We start from the raw sequence: 12,030 nt of genomic DNA, 5'->3' as shown, positions 1-12,030 counted from the left end.
CAATTTTCAACCGATTTTGATAAATAACCACTTGAAATCTTAGTCTTAAATTGACTTTTTAGCGCAAAAGAAAATCAGATTTTTCTAAAGCTACCATCGAGTCTAAAACTTTCGTTTAAACAAAATTTTCTTTAAAAAAATGCGTTTTTTATAATTTTTCTTCTCATAAAGTCACTAATATCAGCAAAACTGTTGGTCATACGCAAAAACAGTGTTCAGATGATCGATAGGAAATTTATTCAACTTCAATATGCGAAAGAGGGATTTCAAATTTATGTTATACCGTCCGAGATATTTAAATCTAAGTACAAGAACTTTTTTAATTTTTTCGAAATTTCATATTTGGAGCATAACTCAAAAACGGCTCTACTGAGATTTTTTTGAATTTCATTTTCGGATTCAGCGCCCGATTTTACATTGGAAATGACCTTCAGTTTACTGAGTTCAAAAATGCTGTAAACTAGTGTTATTGTTAACTCGATTTACTAAAATGCGAATAAATAATTGTGGTTTTATATAAAAGTTTGTTTTTTGATAACTTTTTTGTAATAAGGATCTTAAACTGCACTGACTTGATCATTTTCATGGAAGACTTTGAACTAATTTTCAAGTTTTGCAAATTGGAGTAAGGAAAATCCACTATTTTTTCGAACTTCGATGGTCTATTTCATACTAAAATTACTCGAAAATCCATCTTTTTTCGTACCAATCTTGAAGAGCAAGAATCCTTCTAGAATAACAGGTATTAAAAGTGGAACATTTCCAGTAAATTCTTCAAATTATCAACGAAAAAGGCAAATTTCCTAGTAAATTAACAGATTTTTCGTGATTGTGACGTGCAGTGTGTACTAATACTAAAGCAGGGCTGCCTCGACGCTACCTTCTTTAAATATTCCTTGGTCAAATTGGATTAAAATCTAACCAATTTTGGAGTAATCCTTATATCAGTTCTAAAAAAACTGAGATGGAATTGGTATAACGGAACACGGATGCGGTTGCTTGGGATGCGGTTGCTTGCTCTTAGGATTGGTCCAAAACTGATGATATTTGGACTCAATTTGACGCAGTTCTAAATCGTTTGACAGTTAATGGAACACGAGTAAGGTTAACAGTTTTTTTTTCACTGGATTGGATCTTATTTCGTAGGTCCAATTCTTGTATAAACTGGACCTAAGAATTCATACCACGGATCTATCTTTGGATCTAATTTGTAATTGTGATTTATACAAGAATCACCCCATTTAGGGCATCTGTATTCGAGAAATTAGATCCGATCCAATGAAAAAACTGGCAACTGCACTTGTGTTCCATTAACTGTCAAACGGTTTAGAACTGTGTCAAATTGGATCCAAATCTCATCAGTTTTGGATCAATCCTTATACCAGCTCTAAAAAAAGTTGAGTTGAAACTGGTATAATGGATCACCAATGCGGTTGCTCGGGTCGGAATTTGGGTCTAAACCGGCTGTTTGGACCACGGATACAGGTGCTCTTAGTGACCAAACTGGAACACCACTCCTGTTCCATTAACTGTCCAACGGTTTAGAACTGCGTCAAATTGGGTCCAAATCTCATCAGTTTTGGGACAATCCTTATACCGGTTCTATAAAACGTTAATTTTCCAGCGAAAAAACTGGCAACCTCACTTATGTGCGGTTTAGAACTGCTTCGAATTCTTTTATACCAGTTCTAAAAAAATGTTTAATTGAAACTGGTATAATGAACAACCGATGCGGTTGCTTTGGTCGGAATTTGGGTCTTAACCAGCAGTTTTTTACCTGTATCCGTGGTCTATTCTTGGATCTAACAACTTTGGTTGCATGATCTATCAACTGTCAAATGGCTTGGAACTGCGTAAAATTGAACCCAAATCTGTTCAGTTTTGTGCCGATCCTGATACCAGTAAAAAAAATGATTTGAAACTGGTATAATTAACCACCAGTGCGGTTGCTTTGGTCGGAATTTGGGTCCAAATCGGACATTTGGACCACGAATATAAGTGCTCTTATACCGGTTCCTAGAGAAAGTTGTGTTGAAACTGGCTGAAACAGTGCTTTTAGAGCACCGACATCCGTGGTCCAAACAGACGGTTCAGACAAAATTTCCGATCAAAGCAACCGCACCCGTGATTCATTATATCAGTTTCATCTCAACTTTGTACAGAACTGGTATAAGGATTGGTCTAAAACTGATGAGATTTGAACCCAATTTGACGCATTTCTAAATCGTTCGACGGTTAAGACCAAGCCCACCCAACGGTTGCTAAACCACAAATCGAGTACATTCAGCAACATATCTATCAACCCACCATCGCACCAGCAGTCGCTGACTTGATTCGAGAAATAGCATTCGAGCAGTACACACTAAGATTGCAATTATTCCGCTCGGGACTATGATCCTCTGAATCACAGGAAAACAGTTCAAAATGACACTTGAAATGTCAAAAACAAAAGATTTTCCTGTGGCACTGGGAGATAGCAAACCGACTCCCGTAGCACTTAATTTCTCCTGAAATTCGAAAGAAACTTCGAACAAGATTTCAGGTATTTGATTGAATGTCGGGACCGTTTCTTCCTGAATCACGTTTCGCCGTCGTGAATAAAAAAAAAACAAAAGTTTTTTTCGCAACTTGTCTATGTGTGTCGTGTTAAGTTCGTTTTACAGCTTCTTGCACGACAGATTTAATCGCTGTTCAAAGTAAGTTAAATCAGTACGATAAAATTACCAGTTCAAGAGCAATGACAACAGTGTCTAGCTGCTGATTTCCAAGGATTTGAAGGCGTTGTCAAAGAGCGAGTTCTCCGCAACAGGGGCAGTTATGCCTCCGCTGCCAAACTCCTGGGAAGGCTTCCCATAACAGGTTCCATAATCCGTGTTTTTGTTATTAGTGTTCCGTGTGTTCTTCCAGCTATTGTGAACTTCGTGCGACAATTTTTTAAATAGATCTTGTGATAAAATGAAATGTTGAAAATACAGGACGAAATCGTCCCGACCACAGGAGAAAAGATTAAGAGCAAACGCACCAATAAGTGAGTATACGCGGCCCGGTTTTGCTCATTTCAGCGGACCGGTTTTGGGATACTCACTCTTTTGCGCACCGGGCGGTAGCATAATTATTTTTAAATTTGGCATTGCACTGAGAAAACTTTTGAAGAAAATCTTAATCTTAAATTAATACGTACCGAGTAAATTTTCGGAGTCGTCAGTTTTTTGCTGAAATTTTAATGAATGTTGGTCTTAAAAGGGCCTGGGGGTGTTGGCAGTTATTTGACGGGATAGCTGCTATCCGTATCGTGACGTCAAAGTCTACATCCTGGTTGAACATGCCGTACAGCAGCAGCAAGGCCAAGCAACTTTGAACACCAGTAATCGGGTCCGATGACGGATGCAGCAAGAACTTCCGAGCAGGATGTTTGCTTCGCTTGGCCTCGTCATCATATCTATAGGACACCGCTTTCAACCGGTGGTGGTTGTTTTCGGCGACCGATTCAACATTGATCCTTTCGGTAAAGCGTTGAGTTTCCCTTACGGTGTTTCCAATTCCGTGTCACCCGTTTGCTGGATTGTGATTAAAAACTTATTGCATTGTAGGACAACTTGATTGAATAAAATAAATTCAGATAAGAATAAGTTCAGATAAGAATATATTTTCGAATTAAGCTCGATTTTGCTTTCAAAACGCCGGGCACTTTTATTTCTTAACACCCCCGAAACACACCCTAACACCCGAAAAACAAAATTCAACAAACTAAACAATTCAACTTTATTTGTTTATTATATTTATATTAAAATCATACTTCTCTAAAAAATCTTCAACTTCTTTTTCTATCCAACGTGCTGATTGAAATAGTTGCTGCTCCGAAAAACTGGGTCCCATTAGTTGCAAACTTATTGAGAGACCTCGTTTCGAAAGCCGAATCGGTAGGGACAGTACTGGAATGCCACCCATATTGGCCGGTTGGATACAAAAATCCTGCACAGCGCACTGGTCTCGATTATTATTACTCCGAGAAACTCCGAGTGACCATTTTTGGTCACAAATTACGATGCTTCAAGTTTGTTTATCTGAAATTGAGTGAGAAAGGAAAAAATGTTATCAAAATTCATAGATAGAAAAAATTCCAAAACAGTATAAAATACAAAATAAATAACTCACCATCAGAACCAGCATGTACACTTTCTCGTTCAATTCTTGGAAAAACCCGAAAAAATGTAACGAAATTGCAAATTTAACTGGTAATTCCAAAAAAAACCATCCACAATTTTAATCTGATACAGTTTTTTCTTAAAATAAATATCAACAAACATCTACACGCTGCGACATCGTTTGTTTAATTCTGCTCAAAACGGTAGAATTTTTTTCAGTGCATGTTTGCTCTCGCCCCTTTCTAGTGAGCAAATTTGGTGATTTCGTCGGTCCCGACGGCATCGGCCCTATTTTGCTCACCTTCATACTAACCCCCGGTGCGGTATGGAAGTGATTAAACTCGTGAGCATTTTCACTTTGCTCGCGATTGCTGCGGATGCCCTAAGTGTGTAAGTTGTTACAGTAGCAACGCAGCCGGTCGTCGCCATCAGAAAATAAACAAACATAAATACCAACCTGGATAAAAACAATGGGTGCGAAAATCAGTAAGTAGATAAAAACGCAACCGATCAAAACGTCTAAAATACCGACCGAAATAGCAACGCCTGGTGGGCTTGGTCTAATGGAACATTTGTGGTGTTTTCACTTTTTTCACTGGATTTCTTTAATTTCGTTGATCCAATTCTTGTAAAAATTTGACCTAAGAATAGATCACGAATACAGATGCTCTTAGGGCATCTGTATTCGTGGTCTATTCTTTTGTCTAATTTATACAAGAATTGAACCAAAGAAATTAGATCCGATCCAATGAAAAAACTGGCAACTGCACTCGTGTTCCATTAACTGTCAAACGGTTTAGAACTGCGTCAAATTGGATCCAAATCTCATCAGTTTTGGATCAATCCTTATACCAGCTCTAAAAAAAGTTGAGTTGAAACTGGAATAATGGATCACCAATGCGGCTGCTCGGGTCGTAATTTGGGTCTAAACCGGCTATTTGGACCACGGATACAGGTGCTCTTACGTTTTGAAAATGTTTCAAAATTCCGATTTGCTTGATCAATAAAAACTAAAATATTTTGAATAATGTTTCTATAAAGGGTGCGAAACCTTTTAATCCGCAAAACTTACCTACTAAGCAATTCCCCGAGATTTACACTTCTGGCAGCCCTCTATTTGTGTACGATATTCGATTATCCTTTTCGATGATCCTGTGCGTTTGTCCTCTTCTGACAATCAAAATGCAAAGGTAAACGCGTTCGCACTCACACACGTTCAATTTTTCCCATTGTTACACACAAACACTTCTGAACCGATATCTTTTGTGCAACTTTTGTTAAACCTTTCTATTCCTGCTAGTCTAGCGCTTTTTCGAGCTAAAATTAACTCTACTTTACTTAACCATAATTTTCAGCTAGATTCAAGCAATACAAAAATCCACTTATCACTGAACAACTCCGTGCCCGCAAACTTCAACAAAATCCGCATAAGTAGTAAAAAGGTCATTCGTGAAAATTGCCGGAATAATCATTAGAAATAAAAACATGTCTGCGGGCCTATCTTCAGCACTTGTGCGCACTCAATTTTCAGCTTCTAAAAATCCCAACAAATCGAAACTCGAAAACGCCCGAACGCAATTCAAAAGCTAAGCTTAGAGATGATAAACCGAAAAGAAAGCCTTTCTTAATTAATCTTCATTGTAACTTAACCGAAAAACTTCACTAATCATAACTTAAAATTGATTTCGAGAAAGCGAGAGCAAAACGCAGAACTTGCGACGCGAACATTTTCCACTAGACTGAAACCCTGAATCCAAATGCAACTTTTCATCCTGCTTCCCCTATTTGTTCCCAGTGCTAAAATAACGGCTACGATGAAACTAAACACGCACACCAGGGGTAAAATTATGAATCCTATTCGATTCGAGTTACCCGTTTCGAGTTGAACTCGAATCGAATTAAAATCAGTATAGAGTTGTTTTTGACATTTCTTACACACACTTGCTGAGCGTGTACAGATGAGACGGGACAATTAACCTCAAAAACTCTCGGTACAAAAAACGGGCAGTCAGTCGACGCACATGGTCGTTTTTGAGGTTAATTGTCCCAAAACTGAAAAGTGTTGGTGAAACAACCAGCATAATTTCACGAACACTACCAGCGACAAATAGGACTATTATGAATCTCGTTCGAGTTCTAAATTTTAATGTACTAGATTTCGAGTAAATCGGGTAGTAGATCATCGCGAAACATTTCATTCGAATCGAGATCGGTAATGCCAAAGTTGGTCGAATCGAACGAAACTCGATTGTTTCGAGTTCCATAATCCCGCCCCAGCACTGTGAAAACAAACATCTCGAAAACGAGGGGTTCTCTTTTTATTTTGCAGCTACAGTAGTGACACTGAAACAAACATCATAATAATATTATTATTAGGGCATCCGCAGCAATCGCGAGCAAAGTGAAAATGCTCACGAGTTTAATCACTTCCATACCGCACCGGGGGTTAGTATGAAGGTGAGCAAAATAGGGCCGTTGCCGTCGGGACCGACAAAATCACCAAATTTGCTCACTAGAAAGGGGCGAGATCAAGCATGCACTGAAAAAATTCTACCGTTTTAAGCAGAATTAAACAAACGAACGGAAAGCGGAAACTTTTTTTTATTGCGCAAAAACTGATTCCATGAAATATTTCCGAAAAGCCCTTCAAGTCCGACGATTGCTTTCTGAAAATTTTAATTGTGCATTCCGTGTAGTAAACATTTTACTGACTCCCACAACCTTGAGTGAAGCTTCAAGGATTTTTCTCGGAGTAATACTGGGCCAAAAAAAGTCTGGGGTTTCTCAGCTGATTTAGACTAATTTTTGTGTCCTGAGTTAGAATATCACATTGATATTGCTGTATCAGGTCAACTTTTTGGCGAAAAATTCAAAAAATTCATTAAATAAATGTGTTCACTTTTTGGCAAAACTATAGAACACTACAAATTATTTGAAAAGAAAGGTTTATTCAATGATAGCCAAAAAATAGTCTGGGGCTTCTCAGCTGATTTAGACTAATTTTTGTGTCCTGAGTTAGAATATCACATTGATTTTGCTGTATCAGGTCAACTTTTTTGGCGAAAAATCGACTTTTAAAAATTTATGTATTCTAATATCCTGACCTGATTGAACAAAACCATGGTCATTTTGGGACTCAGGGCGTCAATATTAGTCTAATTCAGTTGGAAAACCCTGGACTATTTTCAAAAAATCTTTTTTTGTTACTCAGTGATAATCGAGACCAGTGCGCTGTGCAGGATTTTTGTATCCAACCGTATGGGTGGCATTCCATTACTGTCCCTACCAATTCGGCTTTCGAAACGAAGTCTCTCAATAAGTTTGCAACTAATGGGACCCAGTTTTTCGGAACAGCAACTATTTCAGTCAGCACGTTGGACAGAAAAAGAAGTTGAAGATTTAAGCATTTTAAGAAAAAATATGTATGAGATTAAAATTGTGGATGGATTTTTTTTTAATAACCAGTTGAATTCGCAATTTCGTTACATTTTTTCGGGTTTATCCAGGAATTGAACGAGAAAGTGCAATTGCTGGTTCTGATGGTGAGTTATTTATTTTGTATGAAAAAAGTCCTGAACAATTTCTACCTATGAATTTTGATAACATTTTTTTTTTCCTTTCTCACTCAATTTCAGATAAACAAACTCGAAGCATCGTATTTTATGACCAAAAATGATCATGTAACATAAGAAGAGCCGTTTGGTGGACGACTCCGAAAATTTACTCGGTCCGTATTAATTTAAGATTAAGATTTTCTTCAAAAGTTTTCTCAGTGCAATGCTAAATTTAAAAATAATATGCTATCGCCCGGTGCGCGAAAGAGTGTGTATCCCAAAACCGGTCCGCTGAAATGAGCAAAACCGGGCCGCGTATACTCACTTATTGGTGCGTTTGCTCTTATTTTATTTATTTCTCGCGTGAGCTTTCATTACGTCGAATGAAACAGAAACACCGAACCGAGAAAAACGCTTCTGAAATTTGAAGAGTGTTTTTCAAATCCTATTTTCATTCCTTCGCCGATAACCCTTCAAAAAATACGCAATATTCATGGAAACTAATTGTGTCAGATATTCCACATTATGAATTTAATTTTTTGCAATTTTTAGAGCTATTTTTTAATCATATAGGAACATACGACATATTCGAACATAAATCGTTCATACGTCTGAACACATTCGTCGTTTGGAGGGGAAATTTGTTTCATTCGTCTCTTTTCTTTCGTCCTTTGATTCTTTCAACTTGCACATACGTCCAAATGTTTCTCATGTAAATACTATGGAAAATTTTCAATTTTCTCGGCGTAGTGGCTGTTTAATATCTAGTGTAGCGGTAAATTGGTGAGTAAATGCATAATGAAATGTGTGAATCGGGTGCGCCATCGGTCAAATCAGCTCGCTGCTGCTGATCAGCTTTCTGTTGCCGACCAGCTGGAGGGGAAATTTGTCTCATTCGTCCTTTGATTCGTTCAACTTGCACTTACGCCCAAATGTTTCTGAGGCAATTACCGGTAAATTTTCAATTTTCTCGGCATAGTGAATGTTAACTTATTGAGTTGTCGAGTGCAGCGGTAAATTTATTAGTGAATGCGTAATAAAAGTCTGAATCGGGTGATTGGGTGACTAACAGCAGCAGGCTGCTGCCGCTCAGCCTGATGCAGTTAGTTGAATGTTTGCTGCTACTGCTGCTGTTCGGTTTCTTTTCCTTGCTGCATTATTTTACAGCGTTCGAAAGCCTGCTTGAGTACCGATTTAAGAACGCTTGAAAAGAAGAATCTGAAATAATATTCATTGCCAGGTTGATATTCTGATAACCTCTACCTGTATACACTTGTTTGCTCATGGAATCCATAGCGAATGTGCTAGGTTTTTTTCCTCTGCACATTCGCCGTTTGGAAGAAGGGACGTAAGCAACATTGAAATTGGCAATCAAGGTTTTGTTTCATTCGTCATTTTGGAAGTCTTAAATTTTATAGATTAAAAGGGTTTAAATTGATTGTTTTATCAATTACATAGGTAGATAATGTTATAATGAAGCTTTTTTAGTGAATATCTCTATTTTTCAAATTTTGTTTCATTCGACGTAATGAAAGCTCACGCGAGATTTCATCACTATCACCCCGCAAACAGATCGCATCAGAGGTTTTCTTATTCAAATTAAGTATTCTGTGGACCATTTTGTGGAATAAAATGGGTGTTGAATAAAAAAATCCATGATACACATGACGGAATACTCTTTCTCAATCAACCAAAAGTATCATTAGATACACAAATACAGTTTTAGGTGGTTTTAGTCAACATGCTGTAGCTTGTTTAGTTCAAACGATTCTTAATTTTCGCGTGAGCTTTCATCACGTCGAATGAAACAGAAACACCGAATAATAATTATTATTGTGCGTTTGTATTTAGAGATGTGCATGCAACATACATTTTGGTTAGTGAACCTGTATATAATGGCGTATTTTTTTTTTGATTCCGGATTTGGCTCTGGAACCATCAGAATATAAAAGCAAGTTTCGGGTTTCGAGTTATTCCATACGTAGGTGTGCGTGAGAACGAGCGCAATGTTTACATGCAGCTGTCATTTTGTTCTCCCTTCTGGATTTCTTCATTCGGTTCTTCACATCCAGATTGCCGTTTTTCCTGTCCGGATTGCACTGGACTGCAGATAGTACGATTTTGCTTGGCTGAGAGGTTCAAAATCGCGGCAATAATCATTTGCCCGTTCATTATTTCAACTGTTTTGTTTTCAGCCAAAAACAGCTGTTTAATGTTTTGACAACAACGTTGAGAGTATTGGTGAACTTCTCGCAAAACTGACTTTTTTCTCAGGGCGACTCCGTCCCTTTTTCGAGCGAACCTAGGTTGCCTCTCGAGCAATAAATGAGCACGATGACAGCAGTTAGAGCGAACCTAGGTTGCCTCTAGTTTGCCTCCAGGTGAAAAAAAATACGGTATAAGAGAAGTGACATCTGAAACACAAAATTCCAATCGAGCAAAAGAACTGTCAAAATCGATTCCAATCGATCCGAGCATTTTGTCGCAGAGCTTTTACCTTTCTTATTGAAAACTCAACCAAGGAAGGTATTGTGCTTGTTGTTATAGTTCAAACAGATAGTTTTTAAGCTGGTCATATGAATTTATGATTAAGTGCAATTTTTTTCAATGCTTTGGTGCATCGTGTTCCTAGTTAGAAAACTAACTTATTATTAACGAAATTCGAGTCATTCATACCGTTTATCGCGATCCTTCGGGCATCGAGTTCAATGTTGTTTTGTTGGATTGAAGAGCGTTCACTTTAGAGCTTGAACATTGAGCCAGAAAACAGTGCTGGGGATTTTTTTGTCCAAGATTTCGGCGATGTTGCCACATATTTTATTTTAAGAGGGATCAGATGTCGCTTCTCTTATATGAAGGTTCACTAATTTTGGTCAACATCAACTTAAAGGCAGTGTTCCGAAAATCACTCATTTTCTTTGAATGTTTCTGATTGCACTTCGCACCTGAACGTACAGCGGTCGGGTTTCGTTATTGATTGCTAGTGGACCTACCCAATCATCGATCGTTCAATTCATCGCTAAAATACATCATCAAATTGGAATCTCACCAATGCGCAATGCATATGACGAATTATGTTGGTCTTCGATCAGGAGTGAATGGATCAGGCAGTGAGTAAGTGATACATGAAACCGATCATTAGCGTATTTTGTTCGATTTGAAACCTAGCAAATTAATAAATTTATTTGTTGTTATAACGTTTTTAACATCAGTAGGATCAAAATCAAATTGTAGTTGTGTTTGTGAGGGAAAGATGTTTACTTTCGCCGTGTTTTTCAATTTTTACAAGTTCTCTTATTAAACTGTCGTTCTTCACGTTAAAATTACTGAGAATTTATGGTGTCCCGCACAACTGTTTGATTTTTCTCGTCCTGCAAAAAATAATTTTGAATTTCATATAATTCAAGCAGATACTGAGTGAGCTACATTCAGAATGGATCAGTTTGTATCTCACTCGTCTCCGATAAGCGATGTTTGCTAAACCGATGATTCTGAATGATGCGACTCGGTTTGCATAGCTGATTGGAGCGCTGATTGAGATTGCATACCAGCCAGGCGAAGCAGTTGCGAGAGGCGCTATCCCATTATACAATCAGAATGTTTCCAACAGGAAACGCATCTTGAGTGTTTTTTTTAATTTACAAAAGGTTTTATTCAGGCATTTTACTTATAAAGTTTTTATGTGCCGGGAGTATTTTTCCTAACTTTGGGTTAGTAAGAGGGGGCCGTAATCGTCGCGGCTACTCAACTGTTAATTCAACTTATTATAGGAAAGGAGAGGGGATTAACTGGGGTCACTTCCAAGAACAGTTTCCGTTAGGGTCCGGTGGTGGCTTCCTGTAGCGTGGTTTCGAATCCTGAGTGTTTGTTTTGATTGATTTTCGGAACACTGGTTTCAAGTCAATTTTCAACGTATTTTTTGGGTGTCAGCATTTGAAATTTTACACACTTTTTTAAAGATTTTTTGTTCGAGCTTGTACGTCTGTTCTCTGTGGTCATACGTCATAAATCATGAACAATTTGTCCTTTGCTGAAGATTGACAATTTGTAAAATGATCAAGTTTTAAAAACCTTACCCGAATGCTGAAGTTGGGAAATAGAGTGAGACGTTATAAATCTGTTAAAGTCAAACGTTACTAATTTCTGCATGTCCTATATACTTTTTTAAAGGTTTTATTAATGATAATTCCCTTTAACCCACTTTGCAAAAAGAAACTCTCTGGAATCCTCATAGTGTGCGTGTTCAGCAAATGCATGCAATTCATTCATGGATTCATGATGCAAAATAACCGAGAGAAAAATCTTCAATACATTCGATCCTACACATATTA

The 12,030-nt window shown here is 37.7% G+C and overlaps 1 protein-coding gene across 11 annotated transcripts in view; it reads right to left on the bottom strand.

The window, feature by feature from the left end:
* Positions 1–5,879, bottom strand: part of LOC129757811 (probable serine/threonine-protein kinase DDB_G0282963) — a 106,307-nt gene extending 100,428 nt beyond the window's left edge. For all 11 annotated transcript variants that reach the window (XR_008739815.1, XM_055755116.1, XM_055755125.1 and 8 more), the window contains exon 1: positions 5,218–5,879. The gene's annotated coding sequence lies outside the window, so the exon portion shown is untranslated. The remainder of the gene's footprint in view (positions 1–5,217) is intronic.
* Between the last annotated feature and the right edge of the window lie 6,151 nt (positions 5,880–12,030).

Source organism: Uranotaenia lowii, chromosome 3 (genome assembly GCF_029784155.1).
Source record: "Uranotaenia lowii strain MFRU-FL chromosome 3, ASM2978415v1, whole genome shotgun sequence".
In the NCBI taxonomy this organism is placed as follows: domain Eukaryota; kingdom Metazoa; phylum Arthropoda; class Insecta; order Diptera; family Culicidae; genus Uranotaenia; species Uranotaenia lowii.
This window is presented reverse-complemented; position numbering and strand designations above follow the sequence as displayed.